This window comes from Macrobrachium nipponense, chromosome 34 (genome assembly GCF_015104395.2).
Source record: "Macrobrachium nipponense isolate FS-2020 chromosome 34, ASM1510439v2, whole genome shotgun sequence".
NCBI lineage: Eukaryota > Metazoa > Arthropoda > Malacostraca > Decapoda > Palaemonidae > Macrobrachium > Macrobrachium nipponense.
In genome coordinates, this window is record NC_061095.1 from 22126660 (window position 1) to 22132117 (window position 5458).

Here is a 5458-nt window from a genome sequence, read left to right on the forward strand (position 1 = left end):
ATCGCAAGACATGAAAGGGAAATGGAATTAATAAGAGCTAGATCCACATTACCTGTAACACCGTCTAACCCTAACCAAGGTAATCAAGACCCTGTATTTGATGTAGTGAGAGTACAGAAGTTAATCCCTAAGTTTACTGAAGAAGCTCCAGATGAGTTTTTTGATCACTTTGAGAAAGTGGCTTCAGGTATGGGATGGCCAGAGGATAAATGGTCAGCTTTGCTACAAAGTGTCTTGATTGGTAAAGGGAGAAGTGCTTATCTAGCCTTAACAGCTGATCAGTGTAAAGACTACAAGGTACTTAAACACAGTGTGCTACAAGTTTACCAGATGACCCCAGAGTACTACAATAAGAGATTCAGAAATTTAAGAAAAGATGAGAAGGGAACCTTCTTAGATTATGCTTACAAAGTGAGAAGGTGTTTCAAACGTTGGGTAGAAGCTGCTAAAGTTAAAACTTTTGATGAGTTAGAAGAGTTACTTGTTCTTGAACAGTATCTTAAGGGAATTCCTGAAAATATAAGAGCTTATTTAAGAGAGAGAGAAGTGAAGAAACTTGACAAAGCCGCTACACTTAGTGAAGATTACAATATAATCAGTAGCAAACGTAATTACAATGTCAAGTACCAGAGTCAACAACGCCCAGGTTTTAAGTCTTATCCAAATAACAGGAACAAATTTAATGGGAAACCTTCAAGTGATACTACTAATAAGTACACAAGGTAATACACTCAGCAAATTAAGTGAAATCCTCATCCAGTTTTTCAAGACAGTTACAGAAACCTAATGTTGTCTGTTTCAAGTGTGGAAGAGTAGGACACTACAGTCAAGAGTGTTACCGAAATCAACAGCAGTCAAAACCAGTTAGTCAAGTTGTGAAACAAACTACGAAGAGCAGTGTGGGAAAGAATCAGACTCCAGAGAAGAATGAAACTAAACAAGCTGAATGTTTAGCAACCAGTGGAAATGTTACCTCAAGCAGTGAGTGGTTAAGCAGTGTGGAGGCTTTTAAGCCATATATCTATGAGGGTATGCTGTCAACTCAAGAAGGAAGTATGCAGGTACCAATCAAGATATTACGTGATACAGGGAGTAACCATAGTGTGGTAGTACGTGGTTCTCACCCTCAGTTGGAGAAGAGTCTCACAGGAGATTCAGTTATTTTGAAGGGTATAGGAGGAGAGGAAGTAACTCCTATATGCCGCTTACACCTGTCATGTGAATTGGTGACAGGGAATGTTGATTTTGCTGTAAAGGACTCACTAGCTGTGGAAGGTATACATGTTCTGTTGGGGAATGAAGTTGGTGGTGTGCCATTTATTCCTTGTCCTGTAGTGACAGACAAACCATTGAGGATTAGTCCTACAGAAGAGTTGGAGAAGAATAACCCCCACCTGTTTCCTAGTTGTGTAACTACCAGAAGTATGAAGAGGACTACGACTGTAAGTGAAGAAACTGAGGATTTACACACCCAAGAAGGATCAAGTGAAGGATCTTTGTGCTTAGAAGAATTATTCCAGGGAAGTGAAGTTTCCCATAGTGCTGACCAAGAAGAGATTTCCCAAGAAGATGAAGAAGAAGACGACGACGACGACGAAGAAGAAGAACCTGATGTTCCTGAAGAGACTCCGAGTAGTCAAAGTGTTGCTGAAGACAGTAGTGAAACTACAGTAGCTGAGTTAGCAGATATTGAGAATTCAACCTTTGAAGTTGGTCAAGTGACAAGAGAGAAGCTGATGGACTTGCAGAAGAAGGATGCATCGTTAACTGATTTGTTCTTCAGAGTTGTTGATCGAGAAGAGATGCAACAAACTCCTACCTGTTACTATCTGAAGGAAAGTTTGCTGATGAGGAAGTATAGACCTACAGATATACCAGGAGATGCTGTATGGGGCGAATATCATCAAATTTTGATTCCATATCCATTGAGAAAGCAAGTGGTTGCAGTAGCTCATGAGTCTGGACATATGGGAATCAGGAAGACTGTGGAGAAGATCATGAAATATTTTTTCTGGCCTGGACTTCACAGAGATGTTAGCAGGTTCTGTCGTGAGTGTCATACCTGCCAGATAGCTGGAAAACCGAATGAAACCATCAAGAAAGCCCCCCTACAACCTATAGAAGTTAGAGGAGAACCCTTTAGCAAAGTGATTATAGATATGGTTGGACCATTGCCGAAGACAAAGAAAGGAAATGAGTATTTATTGACATTAATGTGTCCTGTGACAAGGTATCCAGAAGCAATCCCTGTTAGAAACATATCTGCCAAGATAGTTGCTGAAAAACTTGTGGAGTTTTTCTCAAAGTTTGGTATACCAGAAATTGTACAAAGTGACAGAGGAACAAACTTTACTTCAAAGTTATTCCAGGATGTGATGAATTTGTTAGGAGTGAAACAACAGTTATCCACTGCCTATCATCCAGAAACTCAAGGTGCCTTGGAAAGGTTCCACCAGACATTGAAAAGTATGCTGACAAAGTATTGTTCTGAGTCAGGAAGAGAAGGGGATGTTGGTTTACCATTAATGTTGTTTGAAGTTAGGAGTGCTTACCAAGAAAGTATGGGATGTTCATCTAATGATATGATTTTTGGAGAGAGTTAGAGGAACCCGTTGAAGATTCTTGCAGAAAATTGGGAAGAAAGAATCAAGATGAAAGCCAGCAGATGTATGTGAAGAACTTAAGGAAGAGGTTGAAAGAGATTAGAAAATTCTCTTTAGAAAACTTGAAAATGAGTCAAGAGAAAATGAAAAGGAGATTTGATGCTAAGGCTAAGCTAAGAAGTTTTAGTATTGGTCAACAAGTGTTAGTGTTCTTACCTGTCAAGAGATTTCCCCTCACTAATAAATTTCAAGGTCCTTACAAGATAATTCAGAAGTTAAGTGATAGAACATATGTGATTGAAACACCAGAAAGAAGAAGAAGACAAAGGAAGATACATGTGAACCTCTTGAAACCTTATTTCTCAGAAACTAAAACTGAAACTGTGTCAGTAACCCAGACAACTTTATCTACAGAAGACGATGATGGCTACGAATTGGGAGCTGCAAGCAAGATGAATAATTCTTCAATTTTGGAAAATTTGGAGGATAAATTGAAACATCTGAGTGTTGAACAAGGTGAAGACTTAAGTGACGTAATTAGAAGTTTTCCAGAAATTTTTTCAGATGTGCCTAGACGTACTGATCTGACCAAGCATGAAATCAAGATTCAAGAAGATGGAAAACCTTTCAAGCAAAGAGCCTATCGCTTATCACCGTATCATCGATATGTTTTGAAGAAAGAAGTTGAATATTTGCTGCAACATGGATTAGCAGAACCCAGTTCAAGTCACTTCAGTTCTCCATGTGTGTTAGTGAAGAAACCAGATGGTTCATTTAGGATGTGTACTGATTATAGGAAGCTGAATTCTATCAGTGTGGCTGATAATTATCCTTTGCCTCTTATAGATCAGTTACTTGATAATATTGGGCAAGCCAAGTTTGTTTCCAAGATAGACTTGTTGAAAGGATATTATCAAATTCCCTTAGATGAGAATGCGAAGCTGCTGTCAGCTTTTATTACTCCTTTTGGACTATATCAGTATACTGTTCTGCCGTTTGGTCTGATGAATGCACCCGCAACATTTCAACGAGTGATGGATCAACTGTTAGGATCAATAGAAGGAGTAGGTGTATACCTAGATGACATCGTGAGTTACTCTACAACGTGGGAAGAACATCTGAAGATTCTGAAGAAAGTTTTCAAGAAACTACAAGAAGCAGGATTAACAGTCAACTTAGAGAAGAGTGAGTTTGGAAAGGCAACTGTACAGTATCTTGGGTTTGAAGTTGGGAAAGGCCTTCTTGCTCCAGTAAATGCTAATGTAGAAGGTATCCGTAAGGCTACCCCACCTACTACCAGGAAACAGCTACATAGATTTTTGGGGATGGCTGGTTTCTATCGTCGTTTTTGCCCAAATTTCTCAGCCGTAGTAGCTCCCTTGACAGACTTGACTAGTCCCAAAGCTAAGTTTATTTGGACTCCAGAGTGTCAAGAATCCTTTGAGAAGGTAAAAGCCATTTTAACTTCAAGACCAGTACTTCAAGCTCCAGACTTCGACAAGAAATTTGTGATACAAGTTGATGCGTCAGACTGTGGTGTTGGAGCTGTTCTACTTCAAGAAGATGAAAATAATATCTACCATCCTGTGTGCTTCATGTCTACAAAACTGAAAAAACATCAGAAAGTATACTCGACAATCGAGAAGGAAACTTTAGCCTTAATCACCGCATTGAAAAAATTTGAAGTGTATGTGAATAGACCTAGGAATGAAGAAATTGTAGTGTTTTCTGATCACAATCCACTGTCATTTATCCAGAAAATGAAAAACCATAATAAAAGACTGACCAGGTGGTCTTTGTGCCTGCAACAGTATAACTTAAGAGTGCAGCACATTAGTGGCAAAAACAATGTAGTTGCTGATTATTTATCTCGTTGCGAATCGTTGGATTCAACACCGTGATAAAAAATCTTCTAGGGGGAGGTATATTATATATTGCTACTTTCAAAATGCATGTTTTCCCCTCTTTGAAATGTCATGTAGATTGTGCAACATTTTTTCAGATTCCTAGATAGCTTAGAATAGGATGTTTTAAAATGTGTGTTCAGATTTCGCATTAACGTCTTGTAAAAGAATATATATATAACGTAAAGAGAAAGATCCTTGTCTTTTCAAAGCTGCAAATGTTTAACTTTTATGTCAGCACTTTAAGATTAGTCTGCGAGATCCGTTTGCTTCCCTGCTCTGTCAGCGCGTTTGATAATGAGCTCGACTCTTTTTACGTGGTCATCAAAAACATGTCAATCTTAATTATCGTTTACCCTCCGTTTCAATCGGGTACGTATCTGTTGAGCAGTCTTGTCTTGTACGTGTATGTATTTGCCAAGTCCCACGTGGATGTTGCACATTATGTGTGTAAGATTGCGTCAGATTTCAGAACTTTCGAGAAGCTTTCGTACCCAGAACGTATTTGTCATCTGCCTAGCCCAATTTCCGCAAGGAAGAGTTTTCATTCGATCTTAAGACCTCGAGGCAGTTAGATCTCCCTCTCTCTCTCTCGCTCTCTCTCTCTCTCACTCGACATCGAGATTAAATTAACGTAACGTAAATTTGGTCACTCATATTGTGAGAATTGTATATTTGATATTTCTTAGAATTTATTTAGTTTATTTAATTTCTTTTGTGGAATAATGAACAAACATTTCATAACGGCGCCTTGTTTTTTGTGAAAGTGTAATTTACAAGAGAAGAAAGAAGTTGGTATACCAAAAAAAGGTAAAGTGTGTTATATTTTTATTAGTTGCAACTAATAATGGATAGGGAGTGTGTTTAACTAATAACGGATAGGAATTGTGTTTAACTAATAATTGATAGGAACTGTTGTCTGTTACGAAGGTTTGGTAAAAACTGTTGGTT